Source organism: Chionomys nivalis, chromosome 14, assembly GCF_950005125.1.
Source record: "Chionomys nivalis chromosome 14, mChiNiv1.1, whole genome shotgun sequence".
In the NCBI taxonomy this organism is placed as follows: domain Eukaryota; kingdom Metazoa; phylum Chordata; class Mammalia; order Rodentia; family Cricetidae; genus Chionomys; species Chionomys nivalis.
The window spans coordinates 65,347,732-65,369,976 of NC_080099.1; the positions used below are offsets into that span (position 1 = coordinate 65,347,732).

A 22,245-nucleotide genomic window follows, 5' to 3' on the forward strand; every position below is an offset into this window, starting at 1 on the left:
GATTACCAAAAGGGACCATGCTTTACTAATTTTTGTAACTAAAGCACAAACACACAGTAGTGATACTTACTAAATCTGATATGCTTGATAAATGAATTGAGAAAATATTTGGCAAAAAATGATTTGTCATTAATTCTTCCTTGATGTGCTAGTATAGCAACTTACAGTATTAAAGGGTCTCATCAATGCAGACTATTTCAAATTAATTTATTTTGGCTTTAAGTCTTGAAGTCATTTATCAATTTATTTGATTGTCTATTTAAAGAATCTGAATATATCTTGGAAAGAAAACTTCACATTCAATGCCACTTTATATTAGTTGAAATTTTGTAAACTGTTCAGATGGAATTTTTCCTATTCCAGACCATTGAAAACATAATGGTTCAACTTTAATATATCTAAACCAATTAACATTTGAAATAAAATTTTCTTACACAGCAGCATAGCTGCAGGCCATGGTTTTGTCTATTCCTAGCGTATGTTTTGTTACATGGCAACACTACCTTTCACAAAATTTTATTTAATTTTAAGTGAAAACTCAAATTTGCTTAAAGAAAATAGACACATAACTTTCCAAATGACTTTGATTTTCCTAAAATAACTGCAAGCAGTTTTTATTCAGCCAAGCAATCAATACATATTTATTGAGCGGCTTTATTTACTGAAACTGTTGGGTACTGACTATTCTAACTTACTGTGCCTGACTCCCTCATTTAGGAAACAGATACACAAGAATAAGGGCAATCCATCTTGTTGCTTTGTCATTTACTAATAATTATCTTACAGTTTTCTGTTTGACCAATGTGATTATTTATAATTTAAAGTGTTCAGTTGTTTAAAGATGAGGGTTCTTTCTCATATCCTATGAATCCTATATCTTTGCAGAATCGATTTTTCTCATTGCCTGCTCCCTTTCTTCAATAGTATTCTGATACTTTTTTATGCTTTAATATTCATATTTATATATCATAATCCAGTTCTCCATATCTTAATCTTTAAGAGAAGAGTGTGATTCTAAAACAAGTTAAAGCAGACATATTTTTCCTTTATTTACATACTATATAGTAACTTCCAAAAATTATAAAATTGTTATGCTATACTTGTTATTGTAGAACTAAGTCATTGTGTTTTTTTAACTGAAAAAAAAAATTTTCCGCCTCCTCCCAGCCTCCCATTTCCCTCCTGCTCCTCCCACTCCTCTCCCCCTCCCCCCACTCCTTTCCCCCTCCCTTCCCAGTCTGAAGAGCGAGTCATTGTGTTTTTAAAAAACCCTTTGACTGCAAATGTGTAATGCCTTGCCTTTTGTCCTTTTTATTTCTGAGATTAAAATGTGGTCTTAATTTGCAGAGAATAAGTTGGCCTGGTACTTTGTATAGTCCCCATTCTGTGTAACATAGATAACGTCTGCTCACTTGGCCTATGCTCCTCAGCAGTAGTCAGAGTTTTTATTTGAATTTATTCTACTGAGGAAAAGTCCTCATCCAAATTTTACTTTCTGATTAGAATTTACATTGGATGTCACTATGTGAATAGATACGTTATTGAAGGAGATGATAGCCCAAGGGGATTTGCCAAGGTAAATGACCTTGAGCAGACATTATAAAAACTCAAAGTTGAAAGGTCATTTAGTGATGTGAAGTTCACTGACTTCATACCTGCAGGTCCAGTGTAGAGCTACATGGTGGAGTCGATCAATTTCATGTGGAAAGATATAGTTCTTGAGAGTACAGAAATGGCTCTGTGGATAAGAGGGCTTGCTTTGTGAGCATGTGGACCTTAGTTTGAGCTCCACTCACCTTTTTAAAAAGCTGGGTATGAAAACATTTTCCTGTGACCCCAGTACTGTGGAAGAGCAGAAGCTTGTTGACCACTAGTCTGACTCTGAGATCAACGAGAGACTCTGCTTCAAAGGGACAAAATGAAGGAAGACAAAACAAGATGCTCACAGTCTTTCTGTCTTCTGCAAGTGTGCAGTCACATGCATTCACACACATGTGCTTGCCCACATACATACACTGCATTAGCATATAGACCTGCACGCACACTCCCCCCCGCCAAAAAAATGAATAAAGAAACTAATTCCCGGGTCTTCAATACTCTCCCCATTTCATATTATCAAGGAAAAATATTTCTTAGAACCATTTTTAAATCTTCCCTTTCAAGTTATGTATCCTTATTTTTCTCTAGAAACATCTAGAAACGGCCATATCTTCTGTAGCAAGACTTCCGCTGCTCTTCTTCTGCCTCAGCGGAGTAGTTATGTTCTCTTGATCCTGAATGAGCAGAAAGCTTTTTATCATCTTTTGTCTTGTTTTCTTTCTGACCTGAAGAGCAAGAGCAAGATAAGATAAAGGAAATGGCTGCAGCTAGCTGACTATGCTCTGTTGACTCCTGTAAAAATAACTGTTTCCAGGTCAATACATCTCTGCGTTCCCTCCATAAAGCAGTGGGAGCTGTAAATAACACGGTGCAGAAGTACGTGCCTTGTCCACATGACCCAGCTTAGTTTTCAGGATGCATTCTACTGAGTTCTAACTTTGGCTGCTCATTAAGCCAACTCATCACTAACATCCACATGGTTTGAAAACACAAACCACAAGTAACAAGAGCCATCCCATAATGGTGCTATTCTCATTCCTTAACTCTGTGTGTGTGTGTGTGTGTGTGTGTGTGTGTTTGTGTGGTGTATGTAAGCCGTCGTTTGGGTCTGTACCTCTGTGCCTATGGAGGCCAAGACATCAGGATGTCATCAGTTTCTCTAAAATGGGGCCTCTCATTGAAACAGGCACATACTGATTGGCTGGCCCAGTGATCTTCAGAGATCTGGACTCTACCTCCTTCCACTAACTTCCCCAGTGCTTCCAGGACTGGCTTTCTATGCTGGGATTGCAGATGTGGACCACCGCCCCTATGCATAACTGCATCTTCACTTTTGGTAAGACTGAATTTCTTATGTGTCTGCATTATGTCCATTCCGCACACACCAGTGGCCAGGCCACATCTGTGGAAGTACTCTTGCCCCGGAGATGCGGTGCAGAGAGCTCTCATGAATATGCCTTGTGTCCATTTTCCACATACCAGTTGCTACAGGTCTGTGGAAGCACTCTTGCCTGGAGATGCGGTGCAGAGACCTCTTAGGATCACAATTGTCACCTTCACACTAAAGGAGGGGTGATTCACATGCTTCGAGGTTACCAGAAGCAATCAACAGTTAAACCTGTAACATGTGAAGAAATGTAAGTAACCACGCACAATTAATAGCCTGGAAAACCAAGAGATGTGCTTGGAACCGTGGCTTAGAAATAATCCCTGATGTAAAAATTAAATTAATTTAGCTGTAAAATTAAAGGTGGTCTTTTCCGTCCACAGCAACCCTAAATAAATGCAGAAGCAGTAGCATCAGACACTGAGGCATGCATTTAATTGAGCTAACGTTGGATATTAACATAACTTAGCTTTCAACTCTGTTCATCCATTGGAAACAATTCTAGGGCTTCTGAACACAGCTCCTCAAAGGGAAGAGGGTTCATAGTTGTTCTAAGTATTCTGTGTTCTGTGTGGCAGGCCGATGAATGAGGTAGAATATGAAAACCAGAACATGTCAGAGTTCAAATGCCTAGTCTACTGCAGCGAGTTTTAACCAGAAGTTGCCCTGCATAGTGACAACTCCAAGGGTTCATGAACACAGGGGGCACACAGGTTCCAGTCAATTTGTTCAAGAGCAATCACTGACTGTCCACAAGAAATACCAGTGAAGAACAGACCCGAGATCACTAACCAGGCCCTGAAGTCACCGCTGGGGAAGAGCTCCCCTGAGGGCCGGCAAGAAGCAAAGGCGCAAAGCACAGCTCAGATGTCTATTCAACCACATTGCCCAATTTGTCGTCTGGTTACTGAACTTTTTGTTGTTGAGTGGCAGAAGCTCTTTATGTATTAGGGATACTAATCCAACCAGAATCTAAGAAAGTACAAGGGTACCTGATAGGGACAGGAGGAAGTGAAAGTGGGGAAAGGTCTTTGATGGATGGAGAGTTTCTGTTTCAGAACATGGAAAAGTTTAGAGATCTGTTTTACAATGTAACTATCTGTAATCCCATTGAAAGCTCATAAACGGCAAATGTCACAGCATGTGTTCTGCTGCAAATTTTTAAATGAGTAAAAGTAAGAGTATTGAGAGAAAAAAATAAACTAGGAATAAAAACGGAATGGTACTCCTAAGGCCAGTGTTGTAATAGCCCCAAAGTTCATCACCATTAGGAACAACCTCCAGACAGAGCAGAGGCAAGCAGTGCAAATAGCTCTCAAAGTTGGTGTGCAAGACAGTCTCACTATTATTCACTGCAAACGACACTCAAAAAGTCTGTGTGCAGGACAGTCTCACTGTTTAGTGCTTGAAAAGAAAGTTTCTTTTTACTTACTGTATTTTAAAATTTTTATCTATTTATTTGTTTGTTTTGGTTAATTTATAGAAACTGAAGGCAAACTAAACAATTACGGGGTCACCTGATTTTATTTTGCCCTAGTTTGGTTAAAATAATTGCTAACATAATATTCGGAGCCAATTTTTAAACCTCAATATACTGACTCTTACCTTAGTCTTGTTTCTTCCAAAGCGCTTCACAAGTTGTCAGCTCCAGCTTTTTTTGACAGGCATGTCCTGAGAGCTACTGGGTCTCAGATATTCCCAGTGACAACTTCACACAAACATCCTGCTGAAGTCCCTCAAAGCACATACTATACTTAAGAGCACTCAGCTGCACTGCTCCTGAACATAGGAGCAAGGAAACGCACCTCCGCTCAAGCTAGTGAAATTCTGAAGACTTTGCAAGCTTTGTTTTGAGATAACCTATTGACTTGTCCTTCAGGACAGACCCTAGAGACAGAAGGAACCGCGAGAAGAGCAAAGGTGCCTTCGGTAAGGACAGGCAAAGACTCCTGTCGCCAGTGAGCCTGAAGTCACTTAAGTCACGGGATGCACCCAGGGCAGGCGGACACGGGGGCTCAGTCTGAGCAGGAGCCCTCCAGGCTAAAGGGAGGGAGATAAAAGGCGGGAGGCGGAGCTGCGGGGCGGCGGGGGCGGGGGCGCGGCTGGCAGCAGCGGGAGCAGGCGGGCTCGTAGGTGGCGCCGCAGCCCCAGCCCTCCCGGCTCAGCGATCTGTGGTGCCCACGCTGCCCTGCTCCCCTGGTGCTCCGTTCCAGCACAACACCGAGCGGCCAGCCGTGCGGAGACGTCCCAGAGAGTTTGCCCGGGAGCGCCGGCAAGTTTCTTCCTCAGTCGGCTCTCCGGGAGCGGAACCTGCAAGGCGCAAGGGACGGATGCGGAGGTAACCACACTGGGGGTAGGGGATGCGCGGTAGCCGGGTTCCGGGCGCCTCTGGGCACTGCGGTGGGTGTGGCGTTGGGTGGGCGAGACGTGCATGGCACCTTTGTGGCTTCATCACCCCAGAAGCAGAAGATGGTATCTTGGGGCATTGCAAACCACTTCAATCCACTTTGTTGGACGTGCAAGGGGAGGGAAAGAAGGCTGCTGCATGCACTCTGGGGTTTAGTAGCTACCTAAAATGAATCCTGCTCACCACCCCAGCCCCAGCGCCCCGGAGAGGTACCATGAGCTCCAGGGTTCTGGAGACACACCCTCGTGGGGACAGGACACCCGAGGGAAGAGTGTCAAGTTTCCTAGCACCGGTCTGTCCAGTCCTCTGGCTTGTTTTGTTGGAAGTTGAGCGTCCCTAGCCTGGTGCCTCCTTTGCCCTGGCCCCAAACTCCAGCAACTCTGCAGAGACTGCCAGCCAGGTGGGAAGGAAGTTCCTAGCCCGGGCTGGATGGTGACTGAGCAGAGGACTGGAGAGGATCAAGTGAGCCTCAGGTGTGAAGCAGGTGAGGGGGGAAGGGTACAGTGCTTTCTACACTGTTGTGTGTGTGGGGGGGGGGGGGCTTCTTTTGCACCATTCCCCACAGCTCTTCTGCCAGCTTTGAATATCCTGCCCGCCAGCATGTTTCTCGAGAAGGGCTAAAAAGTAACTCTGATGCCTGTCAGGGATTATTTCCAACTAAATTCCCAAGTGTGGAGTCTACAGATGCCGCCCCTCTTCCTCAGATCATAGTCAGATGGTCCCAAGCCTCCCATGGGCAAATTGTGCTTGAAGCAGTCCGAAGGTTTGGGAAGGAATGGAGGGGAAAGGAATAGAGTGTGTTTCTGTAAGTAACCCCACCTCCACCCCATAAGATTAAGGGGTGCAAACCAAAACATTGTGGGTGTTTAGTAGGAAACTCCCCCTTTTGATGGGGTTTTGTTCTTTGGTTTTTGTTTGTTTCTCTGCTTTTGCTATCTAGTAATTAAGGCAGAGTGATTAGATTAATCAGTATCTATTTTTCTTCTTTAACCCTTAACATTACATTGTTCTAGAACTATGCAATTTTATCTTTACTAGTCCTCTTCCTGCTGGCTTAAAGAACATGGACTTGTAGACTCACACAAAACACAGTGTGACCATATTTAATATTTATCTGTCTCCCTGATTCAATGGCCCTGCCACCTGCCGCTTCCCCAGTGTAATCATAACACCATATGCCTGTCTACCAAATCGAGGATAAGAAGAATATCATTGTTTTCTATGGTCAAACGTACCCAACTATCGGATTTTACTATTGCTTATTAGGTAAAGTGTTACAGCCAAGATGAATCGATTTAAGACAGGACAAATTCCTAATTCTACCCAAAGCTTGAAAATTGTTATTTTCAAACACAATACCTGAACACTTGAACTTGCTTAGTAATTGAGGGAAAATAAACTATCATCAAATGGGAAACATTTTGACTGAATACAGTCAGTAAGAAATGACACCTATCAAGCACCTAGAGAAAAATGAGAATTTTTTCTTATTTCCTTTGCTTTTTATCATCTTCATGGGGTAGTAGCCTCCTTCAGAAATGAGTACCTTGCATATGGATTTGGTATTTACTAAGTGAACATCATATTGTGTGATAGAGGGGCTTGGTGACAGTCCAAAAACGAGTCATTTAAATCATTTCCAACCATCTGCTCTCTCCCACTCCCTTACAGTGCAATATTTTGTCCTCACGAGGATTCAGGCATGCTTACTCACTGCACACCTCTGCCTGAGCATCCCTGCAAAGCTGACACTGGTGTCGAGTTTGACCCAAGCTGTCAGGCTGCTACTTTTCTCCCATAAACCTTTGGTTTCAACCAAGGAAGAAATCAAAAGTCTTGAGTCATCTGGGAAGGGTTGCATAGATTCCAGGAGAATCTGACTCTTTGTACTCCCATCGTTTGCTGCTAGAGAGAAGCTGGACGTTAACACGGCTACAAGAGCCTTCTGGAGGTATTATTTGCTTCGTAGTTACAATGGGCATCATTTGGTGCTCTGAAGACATACGTGAAGCATGTCTTGATCTCTAAGAGTGATTGTGGTTGCCTCCTGGGTGTGCCATCTTCCTGGAGAAAAAAATTACAAAACAGAAAACTAATGTAATATTCCAGGCATTTAACTAAATACACATAAGGAAAGAGGAATGGCTCACTGGGGTTAAGGAGCTTGCTGCCAAGTTTGATGACCTGAGGTCATTTACCAGGACCGACATACAGGAGACAACAGACTCCGTCTAGCCATCCCCTGACCTTCCCCTTGTGCATTCACAACACACACACATACTTAGTTTTCTACTGATGTGATAAAACACCTTCACCAAAGCAAATTATAAAAGCAAGTGCTATGTGAGCTTATGGTTTAAGAGGGTGAAAGTCCATGATGGTGAAGCAAAGGGACTGGCAGTAAAAACAACTGAGAGCTCACACCTTAATCCAGAACCAGGAAGCAGAGCTTACTGGGAATGGCTCCAGTCTTTTGAAACCTCAAAGCCCACCCTGAGTGACAAACCTTCTCTAAAATGTCTACACATCCTGATCCTTCCCAGTTCCCCCAACACACACACAGACACACACACACACACACAGACACATACCACACACCTTAGTTATACTTAAATTATGCATAGCACTTCTCCCACAAATATTATCATGCATGAATAACATAGGTTAGTTTACCAAAGATGGTTTATGGATATAGGAGTTGACATTTTTGTATTTGTTGTGAGTAAGTCAGCATGCCTGAAATTGACAAATGAACCAACAATTTCTATTTTGTATGTGTTATCATTTGAGAAAGGTTTGGTTTTTAATCCCCCTCATTCAATTCCTCATTTGGAGCAATTTTTCTCTAACCCAAATAATAGAAACAGCTTTGTATATCTGTACATGCTCCTTGTGTGAGTGTTTTTGCATGAGTACCTACACATGTGGAGGCTAGGAAACAATCTTGGAGCTTCTTCCTCCTGAGGTTTCATCTCCTGTGTCTTTTGAGACGAGGTCTCTCATTGATTTGGAGCTCTCTGTTAGGCTGGGCTGACCTGCCAGTGAGCCCCATATTTGTCTGTTCATACCTCCTGGCTCTGAGATTACAGGGTTGCACCACTGTGGACTACTTTTTGCAAAGAATGAAATTTTACTGTAAGTCATCTCATCAGCCCCATGTTTATTTATAAGTCATTAGAAAATAAAAATTGCCAAATCAAAGCTGTATGGTGTGTGTGTGTGTGTGTGTGTGTACATGTTCATACACTTCAGACACTTCAGTAGTTGCCCTATCCCTCCAAACATTTGGGATTATTTATCACCCAAAATTAAGTTCTCAGGAGAGACAGAATGTTAGGTATATTGCTTTACCTCAGATCTGGGTGCAGTACTCCAAACTGTTTTTATGGCTTTTAGGAAAAAGGTAATGGTGGTTTTGTCAGATTGCAAATATTTGATACCTAAGCAGTAATGAAAACCCGCGACAGGGCTTCTTGTTGCCGTAACACTATGGACTATGCTTATTTTGAAGATCTGAGGACTTTAGCTTGGAAGGAACACTGCACCGAAGAGAATAAACCCAAACTATAGATAATTCTGAACATAAAGTTGCCCTTAAAATATGGTCTAATTTAAATCTTTGTTTCTAACACAAGAATGTGTTACCTCTTCTTTTTTGGTGTACTAAAAATGAATTATTGAGGGAAACTGTTTTACCATGGATAGTAGGTACTCTGAATTATTCATTGTAATGAGGGGAATACAGGAAAAGATAATCTAAAATCATGGTTACTTAAAAAGTCATTTGTGTTTGTCTTTAGAATATGTTACGTGTTTAGCTTGAAAAAGATTTCCATTGTTATTGTGGACAAGTTGCCTTTCTAATTTTGTTTTTGTTTAGGTTAATTTTTAAAATGAGCTTACATGCCTCAAACACCAAAAACCAGTTTCTAAGGAGGTGGGGTAGGTGGGCACCTTGCCCAGAAACAAGCTGGATGTCAGAAATAAGCAAATCTGGAACAGTAACTTTCCAGTGAATTATGTATAATTCACAAGATAATCAAGATTGTATTGTATGTCATTTAATGGACACATTAAGTATTGGATATATTCCTGGAAAAACGAGAGGTTATTTTTGTGGTTGTTGGTGTGTGTTTAATGTGTGTTTGGTGTGTGTTTGGTGTGTTTGGTGTGTGTGTGTGTGTTATGTTTGTGTGTGCATAAGAGGCCAAAGCTAGACTCTATTGCTCTTTACCTTACTTTCTGAGTTAATAATTGAATCTGCAGCCCACTGACTGGCTCTGTTACCTGGTCAGTGGTCTCCAGGGACTCACCTCCTTGTCTCACCTCCCAAAGCTGGGATTGTAGGCAGGAACTTTCACTCCCAGTTTTTTACTCCCAGCACTCAATGCTTGAACCCTGCACCTCAGCCACTTAGCCATCTCCCTAGCCGCCAGGTAAGAGTGGTTTAGTCACAATTTGAGAACTTATTCTCACTTAACATCTAAGTGTTAGTAATATGTTTGAGCCTTTATGGAAGCTAAATAGAAACGGATTAATTTATAGGCTTTATAAAGTGGAATTTTCTAGTGTTTCCGAAAGCTCACACCTGTGTCTGGTGTTGAGTGACATCCCCAAGCCTCGTGGATGAAATGGCAAAAGCAACGGCAGCAAGAAGCCATCTGAGTAAGGGATTTGGCACGTTTGATCTCTGTACCTACTTCCAGATCAAAACTACATTTCGTCAACGGGCCGCTTTCAAGTGTCCACGGTTATGTGGACCCAGTTAGATAAAATAGGTGAAGTTCCCCAAGGCTGCCAATTTAACAGATTTCTATTGTGTTTTTCAAAAGCTCTAGGGCAAAATTGGTTTGGATGAAATAGTTTCTTGAACAAGAAGCTGATTCGCACACAGCAGTTGCAGTTAAATGCTTTGTTTATAGTCAGTGTTTAGTTGTATGTAGACTGTAGAGTCACTGACCCTGTGGACTCAAAAGGATCAGGAAACTGCTGTGTCAAAGGTTGGAAATGCCAAAGCTATATGATTGGAAAAGCAGATACGATCATTTTTATTGCAAGAATTCACAGCCAAATTGTCGCTTTTATAGACGTGGAGAGAATGGCAATAGAGAAGGATGTAGCCTTCAGAATGGAGGCTATGTCCTCAGAATAAATGTACTTTCTGTTAAATGTGGGGGATACATTTTGGGTTTTATAAAGCATGGGATTATTTAAAAAAAAAAAACTAGACTAGAATGAGTATTTTAAAGGAAATATTGTGGTTGGAAATATAAAAATTGAAACATATAGGATACGTTTTATAATAAATTTATTATGGGAATCAATTTCTCCTGGTCAATGCTGAAGCATTAGAATGCAAATTATACATTTTTCACAGAGCTTAAAAGACCTCAGAAATAATTTATTCTAATTTAATAGTTAAGTAAATGATGATGGCGACCCAGAGGGATTGTCGTGAGTGGATGAAGACCAACCACACAGGTAATGAGTAGCTGAGAAAAAGCTAGACAGCTACTCTGACTCACTCCAGTCACGCACTGCATAGCAAACCACAGAGCGATGGACGGGTGGGACAGGATCACTGGGCTGCAGTAGTTACGAAGTGAAATGGTGCAGAGCTGTGGATGAATGCAGAGGTCTGATTGGCTGTCTCACATCAAACCCTAAGCAATCACCTGCATTGGACTTGGTCCTCAGTCCTTAGTCTCGACCTTCTTATAAACACAAATATTTTATGTTACTTTATTAGTATTCTGAAATGTAATTTGTACTAATACAGTTAGTGAAAGTATCAATAATGAAAAGGAATTGAAGACAACAGTGGTCTGTGATTTGCATTTCTCTGTGTTGCTTAGGGATGAGTTTGCTCGGACACAGAGTGGAGCCAGAACCATGTGCATGCATGGACGCTATTGTAGATACACACATAACAAATTTAAATTTAAGACAAATAACAATATTAGAAGAAACGGAGTGTAGGAAAGCCTGGAAGGTGAAACAATGAGAGTAGACTGAAATGAAGGTAGATTAACCACAGCAGTTACCTGTATGGAGCAGGAAGAAGGAAATGGTTCTCATTGTCACAAAGGGAACATTTGCCAAGTCAAATACAGACAGTTGGGGCAGAAAAATTCTGGAGGTGTTTTGCAAAGAAGAAAGTGAGCGCTTTTAACCCATTGTCTCCAAAATTCTGACTGCTCCATGGAGCATTTCACTGTGTTTCTCTACTTGAAGGGCTCCGCCACTACCTCCATGGGGCTGGTGACAAGTGAGACTTCACTGCACTGGAAACAATTTAGTAACACCTTTCGTTCTGTTACTCCATTTTATTTCTATTACATTGTACTGTTTCTGCTCCAGAGTCGGGAGACAGAGTACCAGAATGGCTTCGTACCCCTGCAACCCTACTGTAAGTTACTAGGCTTTGGTCGAAACGCTTAACAAACGTGTAAGTGTGATGACCACCATTCTATGATTTGATACTCGGAAGTCCAGTTTAGAGAAACAGTGCAATTGTATGAAATATTTGGGACATTTTATTCTGTGGGCCCCCATGACCTCCTACTGAGAAGCAAAAGCCACTGCCCAGCTGACTCGCATTGTGACTCCTTCCTAAGATTATCCAAAGGCCCTGCCATAGAGCTAGGGAAACAGGGTCTTCCTGTAGGCTGAGGTATTTCCCGTGCTCCTCCTGTCTGTTCACACTTCCTTTAAGTAGAACCAACCCACTTACCTACCGGTGTCCTGTCAGGGGTGTCCCAGAGCCATGGACTCCATTGTCCTCCGACTCAGGCTTGTGTTCTGCTTTGCTTCTGTTGTTTGTCACATTTGTAAAAGGTCTCTGGCACTTACTTCTCTTAGGAATATATTTATTTGTATTTAACTTTGAGTAGTGACTACTAGTGTATAAGTGGGTTAATATATTAATTCTCTTAATCATTAGCTTTGTTTAAATTCATGTCTCTAGAAAGCATTTAAGATTTCCATATATATCAAATATATATTTAGTATGAACTATATGTATATAAATTTATACACATGTATTTTGTGTATGTGTGTCTATATTATATTTGTATATATGTAGATATAATTTTAGACAGTAGAAATAGGAAAAGAAATGTTATTAAAGTAGAATTTTTTAATGTTCTTGAAATATGCTTAGGCAAACAAGAAATTGCACTAGTCCAATAATAGAAGTCACACATAATATATAATGCTTTGAAGAATGCTTACAGCAGAGGCCAAAATCTACTGCCAACTGAAGTAAACTATTGAATTAGCCTTTAGTTATACTGCTTGGAATAAATGTGTCCTTGCTAGAATATAGGAGTTGAGAGATCATAGAATTTCATTGTCTGCCTTAGATATTTAATCTTTGCAATGTTTACAACCTGAAAGCATACCAACTTATTGTATCGTGGCAAAAATGTAGTATTTACAAAGAGGTGAGATAGTTTTGAAGTGTTTGTGTATGTGTGTGTGTGTGTGCAGATATACATGTAATACAGAGTTTTGTAAGATCACAGATAGAAACAAAAATACAATTTATATGCTCTTACATCTAATATTCTTTATGGTCATATATGTCTACTTGTGAGACTAAGGACTTAATATGGAATTTCAGTACTAGAGTTAAACAAGCAACTTTGATTAAATGACCATATTATAAGATATTTGTTTCCATAGATATTTCCCAATATGATGTGTCTTTCAGAACATGTGTATCTCACTCTTTAAGGCAGAAGCACTTTGATGGAGTTCATTGTTTGTCTTTCTGTGTATGTGGGTAACTAGTTACTCTGACAGAGCCCTAGATTCTCTATACTGATTCCCATCTGAGAGGTAGCTTTTCCTGCGAAAGAGATGCAACCATGGTAAAGAACGCAGTTTGCCCTGTGACTGTTTTGCTGTGTTTAGTTCATTGGTACTGGAAGCCTGATTCATGGTCAATTGAATGGCCCAAATTCACCCTCTGAGCCCTGACATTGCTCTACTTTTGTTACAGTTTCTAATGTGGGTACAGCAGTGCAGGGAGTTGAAGAAAGGTGAAGTTGCATTGTGGGATTGCAGGGTGCTAAGTGGAAGAGGTCCTTCTATCATTCCATGAAGAACTATAAAGGCAGTGAAATGTATTGGAGTATCTGCTATTTCTTGTTCTGTTACTTTATTCATGGAAAGAATAAAGGCAAAGATTATGAAATTCAGTACTCCTCTCCTCTTAATTTTGTGATTCAAGAGAATAATCTTTGTCAAAGTTAAAAAGGTTTTTGCACCCTGATAAACCTCTGCTCCGATACAATAATCCAAATCAGACCAAATCAAACAAAATTTAAAAAAGTCCAGATTTAATGGATACCAATGCACTCAGGTAGATCTCTAGTCCCCCAGAGAGGAGACAGGGAAGGAATACCCAGAAAACCATATGTTTGTTCTCTGGAATACTGTTTAAATACCCTGTGGGAGTGGTTGTGAGCATCTCTGGGGGAAAGATATGGACTGAGATGATCCCAGGGGAGGGAGCTTGGGATGGAACTTCCACCTGAACATTCCAGACTCTTTGGATATATGGATGCCAGGGACTGTAGTGTGGTCTTAACCCAAACATTCCAGGCTTTGGGGGTAGATGGATGCCAGCAACTGGGGTGACACTTCCAACCAAACAAGAATGAACAGACCCAAGGCAACCCACCATCCATTCACATGAGCTCTGTTTACCGTAGAAATGTGGTGTTACTCTTAGCTGAATTCTGCAGAACATAAATTAAGAAAAGGAAAAAGCCTGTCCTGCATGGTGAGGACATCTCAGAATCTTCTGCTGATGTTAGTGAAATGAGACAACACTGTTCATCCAAGAATGGGGTACTTTCCCAAGAGTTTTACAGGGAGTCCTTAAGTCCACTTAGCCCAAAACTCAAGTCTGTCATTTTTCTTCCTTAATTTTGGCTCCACAAGGAATTAAAGTGGTGTCGGCTTATTTTAAGTAAACATCATCTATGAATTTTTAGAAAAAATGATCTTCATACCTTAAAAGTTAAGTTCAAAATAAAAATAAAGATAGTGAATTTTAGAAACATTTCTAAATAAATTTAGGTTTGAGTTTCCCTACAGAATTCTTTAAATAGGAACTTAAAATGTAAGCAATTTATTTATTTCTGCAAAGATCAACTTATTAAGTACTAAAATTAAAACCTAGGGTCTAGGAAGATGACTCAGAAATTAAAAAGCTCTTTCAGAGGACCTGAGTTTGAATTCCAGTACACATATGGCACTAGACACAAATCTGGAATGCAGAAATATATGTGGGCAAAACACTCCTAAAATAAAATAAAAATTAATAAAACCTACCTGTTAGGGCTGTTTTCGAACTGAAAGTGCACCGCCTATATCCTGTTGTTGTTCCTTATGCCATATGCACTTTTCTTTTCAGCTAGAGACTTTGCTTGTCAGTGATTACTGTTCTGAGACCAGCTCTGCAAGGTTGGAGTCAGTTGAACAAACTGCTGGGGTTTCTCCTGCTCCATGTATCTGGAGCCCAAGATGAACAATTATTAAATAGTTAAGTAGCCATCTGTACTTAGATTATACTGTATAACTTGAGCCTACAAATATATCACTTGATGAAAGTCTGGCAAAGTTAATTTTTGACATTGATTATTGGAAAATTACAGCAACATTCAAAGAAGAAATGAACTTGGACATCAATTACCTCCCGAGGATCAAAGATCATCAATTTAGAATTGCAGGAATTGGTCTTTTTTGGAGGTTTCCCCACACATAGATATTAGGTACTGTTCAATAAGAATTTCATGAATTATCAGTGTATATTTAATATATAATACTCTGGAAACCAAAGGCATAGCTCAGAACACCTCTATAAGTTTCCCAAATCAAACACGGAACATCTTTCCTCCTGTCCTCTGCACAAACCTCCAAAATTTCAAGTCAGGGTTCCAGCCTTGACAGTTCCTCCAGCTACCATCAAGTTCATTGTGTCTTGAGAATTGCTCCCAAAGTCACTACTAGCATGCTCTGTCACCACTGAAGTATAAGCTGTCACACTTGTCAATCTCATAGGCTTCAGTATGTTAGGCAAGGTTTCAGAAATGGTTTGACATTGCCCCACCTCTAACACAGGAAGACGAACCTCTCCCCATAGCAAAGATAGTCATCACTCCTTTGACTGCACACATCTCTTGCATAGATCACCATTATTTTATTCATGGCAAGGACCAAAACTGTGCACCCGATTTCTTGAAGCCCAGTGAGCCCCATCTCTCCTGCAGTTCCATCTCTTCACCAGTCACCCTCTTCCCTCAGCCCTAGCTGTCTGACTGGCTTCCACTTGTTCCAACTCACCAGGCTCTTTCTCATGCTCATACAATCTAAGAACCATGCCCAGAAAGTGCCCGATTCATTATTAGTTGATGTTTTCAATATAGCAACTCACATATCAGTTCCTCAAGTGAGTCAAATCCCTCATCAGGTACATTTATACACAAACACACAAATGCATATATTTGTATGCATAAATATTCAATAGTAATGTATCCATATCCTTCAGTATTTCTTCATTAGAGTGACTTATTGGTCACTAAGGTATGGACTCATCTAATTTGATGGTTGTTGTATTCCTAGAAAAGTAATACAGTAGAGTGCTTGCCTCAGAATTGGGTGAAGTAAATATTTGCAGAATAAATGCTGGCTGAACATACATTTATTTATTTACTTACTTATTTATATAATAAGAAGTTGCCATTCTTGCACATATGCTATATGCCTGAGCCAGCCAGTGTTCTGTTGCTATGAAGAGACATCATGACCACAGCAACTCTTCTAAAGGAAAGCATTTAACTGGCGCTGGCTTACAGTTTCAGAGTTCTAGTAACACTCATGGTAGGTAGTATGGTGGTCCTCAGGTAGACATGGTAGCTGAGACTTCTACCTCCAGCTCTGAAGGCAGCATGAAGAGAGAGACACTGGGACTGGCTTGGTCTTTGGAAACCCCAAAGCCTAGCCCCAGTGACATACTTCCCCCGAAAAGGCCACACCTACTCCCACAAGGCCACACTCCTAATCCCTCTCAGGTAGTGCAACTCACTGATGCATTCAAATATATGAGCCTATGGGACATTCTGCACACACATACCACCTTCATAGTCAAGTAAAGAGATAGACAAATGCTTGTGGTTTAAGAGGCCTCGCTCATTTTCTTTATAACCTCCCCAAGCTGCGCATTCCTGTCTTCTTTCTCTCTTCACTCTCAGTGTGTTGGGAGTCACTTGAGAAAGAAAGTGCTCAAAATTGATGAGAGCACATCAAAGGGACATAAGAGCAATAATGGCCTCTCACCAGGTAAATCTAAGATCTTCTGTGCATGAGAAGTAGCAATGTGTATAAAGAATTAGAGAACATTACTGAAGGAAAAAAAAATCCAGGATCCCATGAGCCTGCAGTGTGCTTGTGCAGACTGGGGAAGGCAGAGTGAGCAGTCTCCACTTTACTGAGTCATCCAACCCATCATTAAATGTCGAGTTCTGTAACTGTTACTGTAAGGATATTAACAAATATCGCATTGCTGGGGAAATGTTTCCTGGACAGAAGATTCCCACTATCTCAGACAGCTCCTTGACTGACCTCTTGACACAAAGGAGAAAGCTCCTTCAGACAGGTATCAGCTTAACCATGTGCTCAAGCTCGTTATCTCTAGTGGAGGAACAAACTCCCTTCTTCAGAATACTGTCTAAACCCAAAAGTTAGCCAGGATCCAACTATCACAAATACTCAGACAAACTCAAATTGATAGAAATTTGTCAGTACAACCTAGTACTTAAAAAATGTGAGTGCCATTTTTCAAAAACAAGAATCCTGGAAGAGACTACAGAACTAAAGGGGACCTGGTGACTATCTGTGCCCTATCCTTCTTGATTAGACTCTGGATATGAGAAAAGTTTTAATGAAGAATGTTGGGATAATTGTGAAATATGAACTTGAGCTGTAGTACCTATAACAGTATTAGACCTATATTAAATTTGAGTGACAACCATTATGGGAATTTATAGGAGAATATATCTTTGAGAGGCATTCCAATACTGGACGTAATTGGAGGTGAAATCATTTGGTCTCTTCCTCTTGCTTTAAAGTGAAAAACAAACGTGAGGAAAGGAAATAACTTAATATGGCAAAATGTTAGGAACCGTTGAATCTAGGTGAGATTTGCATAGTCTTCTTCTTCTTATGGCTACATTCATGATTTAGGCACCTGTCAAAGGAAAAACCAAGGGAGATACTCTACAGTTCTCAACCAACTTTGCAAATAAGATTGATTTTCCATAGCACTTGAGCTATTGTGTACAAAAGTGGTTTAGCCAATTAGTAACATTCCTGAAAGTATCTGATATATTCATTCCACATAAGAGATAAAAGGTCTTTTACTACTTGGAGGCCAGTGAGACACTGTCTCAAAAAGAAAATTTAAAAGCATATCAGGAAAAAGTGGTCCCTTAAAATAATATGCTTTAGGCAATGCTTTAGCCAATATAGGAGACCATGCATGGTGACAATATCAAAAGATATAATATTTCCCATATTCCAGCTATACTTGAGAACATTTTAGCATGAGAAATACTGACTTGAATGAGGCTTTGATGGGAATATGGTTTTCTTGTTCTTCTTCTTCTTACATCTCCTTCCTAAACATGGGTGCTTATGTGTAGAACAAAGTAGACCGCAGTATGAACACCATTCACCTCTGGCCAGGGCTCTACGGTACTAAAGACCCAGAGAGGTTCACATGGCACATTGTTAAAAGCTGGCAAAGGTGTTAATGTTTAGATATCAGAAAAGATACTAAACCAATAACATTAGTTCATCAAAGCACTCAAACCAGAAAGGTCAGTGGGGGTGCCTGCTGCTTTGCCAGATAACCTGAGTTCAGGCCAATAGCCAGAAAATGGAGAAGTTGAACTGATTCCCAAAAGGTTTCCTCTGACTTCTACATGCATGCTATTATAGCACATGCTCCCTCATACATGCACATACATGCCAAACACAAAATAAATAAAATATAATAATTATAAAGATCAACTCTCCATTCACTCGACAAAAACTTGAGGACCAGTTCAACATCAAACTAATACATATATGTCCTTGTATGTATGTGTGTATACATATAAACATATATAAGTTAATTTCAAATTACATATATACATATGTGTACATATATGCATATATAAAAGAAGTAATTAATTTAATTAATTTACTTCTTGAGGAAAATGTCAATTTTAAAATAATTATGTAAACACTTCCTCCTACTGTTAAAGTTTATACTATCGTCCTGGACTGGACTCTCTAGGAATACTCCCTGGTACTAATGTATTTTTTAGGATTCCTTCAGATGGCATCTTCATATAATCAGAAAAAATGGAGTGATCCTCTATGAATGAAAACATTCATCATCTACCGTATGTCATGGTACACAACTTACATCTTAGTATGCAAAATAGTAAACCAATTATAAGACTATTGATAGCTATTTTGTGCCAGATTTTATAGCATAATTCATAAATTATGCTATACTATATTACTATAATAGTAGCAAAGAGAAAAGGTTTCTGAGAGATGTGTGAGACCTGTTCCCTTGATATGCATAACCCATACATACTGTTTTAAATTTCACTATAGTGAGATCTTCATACTAAAATTTTATAGCTGATCTTCAGGCTTTATGATCTCAAATATCAGTGATCAGTCTAATGTTGATATTGTTCTGATAAGGGGAAAAGAGCAACAAATTGTTATAAGGTGGGAACCTGTTTTTATGGAGTCTTGATCTTCAAACAAAAGTAATGGTAGCTTTGTTCTCCTGCCCCCTTTTCTCCTCCCTCCACTCATATTTATATCTGTAGTAAAATAAATGATACCCTTAGTGCTATTGAGAGAATTCTAAGACTTAAGAGAACTGGATGAAATTGAATTTAGTGGTCTTATTAAACTGTTAATATTTTATTTCATTTTTCTAAAGTTTCAAGACCATGAATAAGTTAAAAGTTGTATGAATTTATAGTTATAGGAAGGCAGACTTCCATATAGAATTTGCTATTAAAAGAAAACAGCTCTGCAAACAATTTGTGTAGGTAATTATTAGCTAGAAGCTATTTGTACTCTAAATTATTGCATATACACATATGATAATAAGACTTTGCACAAATGGAAACTTTTGATAATAAATCCATGTAAATGATCATGCCTGAGGAAATAATTCTAGATGGTATAAGTGTATTTGAATTGCCTGCAACCAGAATGCAGACTTCTAGACCAAGTATGTGACTATATTTCATTCATGATGTTTAATAGGTCATTGTACCTAAAGTCTCTGAAAGGATAAATAAAACAAGCAGTGGAGAATGTACTTTGCTGCTTGTACACATAGTAAAGTGTGCAACCATAGGAGAATTTGCAAAGTAGCACTGTGAATCTTTCACCAAGGTAAACTATACTCAAAATTACAGTTATCGTAAGTAAACATAAACCCTTGATCTTGACCTTGGCACTACTCTTATCATTACATACGGTAATCACTACTAACTGGATTTTGTCTTTGTGGTATGTTCACTGCTTAAAACAAGCACCCACAGTGAAATGAATTCTAGAGCATCTACACTCCACGAACCCTAAATCCCCATGACACTGCATGGGACTGTACACGGCTTCCACCTCAGATCAGCTGCATTACATATTAAACAAATAAATTAAAGATATAGGGTCCACCCACTCCCTGTCTTCATTTTAGATTTTGGTTATATTTGTGCTATGTCAATCTCGTATTTTCCTATTCAAATAGAACCAGAGCTCACGTGGTAGCATTTCACTGCTGTTTTCCATGCTTAATTCTTTTAGTTGGTACTGCGACTAGCTAGGTTCCATGGTCAGGGAGTTTATGCCGGGGTGACATACCACACATTCTACTTCCTCAATGTTTTTGGGCTTCTCCTTCTTTCGCCTCTGCCCTTGCACAGCCTGGCCCCTGTGTCTCTACTCCACACACCATTTCTGATTACTTTCCACTCTTAAACCAAGGACAGTAATCAAAGGAGGTGGGGCGCTGTCTGCCTGCAGCTCCAGTACTGGTCTCCTTTAAAACACCCTCACAAGCTTACGCCCCTGACTCCTGTTACGGCATTCAAAAACCTGCAACTGTGTTGTGATTTAGAGGCTATTCCTTTTATTATTTCCCTCCACAGCACCCTCAACAGGGAGACCATCCTAATAGCCAATAAAAATGGTTGAAATGGATGTTATTTTCCTCAACCACACAGCCCCAGTTATGCTGAGTTTCAACAGGAAAACATATAGTTTTCCACCATGCACTTTTGTCTAAGCTCGCATTGATCCAATCTCAATGGACAGCCCTTTGGAACTACAATATGAATTTTATAGAACTCCATGTCCCAAGGTAGACATCTGTCTGGTAAGGACCCACCCAGATGTCCTTTTCATTGCATTAATAAACTTTCTCCTTGTTGCACAGTCTAAACGTAAATTCTTTCACTGCCCACCAGTCCCTTGCCCTTCCACACTGATAGTTCCCAGGAGAGCATCCAGAGAATAGATATCTCAATTCTCTTTTCTTGTTTCTGTTAAAAATAATTCATGTTCAACTAAAAGCTCAATAATTCATTTGTCAGTTATTACCCTTATGTGCTTTTTATGTGGATTTTAGAGAACTTAGCAGGCATGCTTCATGACCACTTGTTTATGGATTGAGCTTTTCTTGCTTAATTGAAAATTTAGTTATTTTCTCACTCTTCACATTTCATAGTTTCATCATGTGTCACAAGATCTTTGCCTCACCATAAACTCATGTCTCAGAGCTCTAGTCACTATTTTTGACATCAAATATTTTATTTAATACCCAAGTAAAATGATATAAAGGCAATTTAAAGAATAATAACAAGAAATGAATGCACATGTGCCCATGGTCAAGCTAACGTGTCCTATTTTTGTCAGGAGATCCTACTGCCTGTGTCTTGGGTGCTTACTATAAATACAATAAAGATCCCTTCTCACTCTACTCATTGATAATCAGTGGAGAACTTCTGCTTCAGGGAGTAACTCGGGCATCCAGCTTGCTCCAGCTCCTCAGTCCTGCTGTCCTTTTGTTTCTGTACTGTTTCCTCTGTAGATAATAGAGAGTGTGGAGAATTGTGAAGGATGTTTTAGATGCTGGATAGTGAGTAACCTGACTGCTTCTGTCCAGATTGGATTGTATAGTAAGAGGGACCAAAACAAAAAGCCTGGAAGTGAGTTCAGGAATAAGAGCAAAGAGAACACGGGCCTGGTCCCTCAGCAGGAATATTTATTATATTTTGATATCTTGCACTTAGGAATAATCTAGGGTTTTACTTTCTCATGTTGTATATTTGTGTACAGAGGAGCATGCATGTTTACTTGTGTGCAGCGCCCATGAGTGCAGGTATTGGGGCAGGTATGTGTACATGTGTGTGTAGGCTAAAGTTCAGTCTTGGGTGTCATTCCTCAGGTGCTATCCTCCTTTTTATTGAGACAATGTCTCTCACTGGTTTAGAATTCCCAAGCAGGCTGAGATGTCTGAATTCCTGAGATGCCTCGGTCCTTGCCTTTTCTAATTTGGGATTACAAGGGTACACCATTGCCAGACATGGGGGCTCACACCTTTAATCCTTAGACAGTAGAGGCAGGACAATCTCTGTGGGTTAGAGACCAGCCTGATCTACATAAGTTCCAGAAAAACCACAGTTATGTAGTAAGAGCATGTCTTAACAAAATAAAATGGTCACACCATATACATACATACATACATACATACATACATATA

At 39.9% G+C, this 22,245-nt stretch overlaps 1 protein-coding gene across 1 annotated transcript in view; it reads left to right on the forward strand.

Annotated features, from left to right (window-relative positions):
- Positions 1-5,192: 5,192 nt before the first annotated feature.
- Chst9 (carbohydrate sulfotransferase 9) overlaps positions 5,193-22,245 on the forward strand; it is a 265,911-nt gene continuing 248,858 nt past the window's right edge. The window contains exon 1 of the mRNA XM_057789030.1: positions 5,193-5,324. The gene's annotated coding sequence lies outside the window, so the exon portion shown is untranslated. The remainder of the gene's footprint in view (positions 5,325-22,245) is intronic.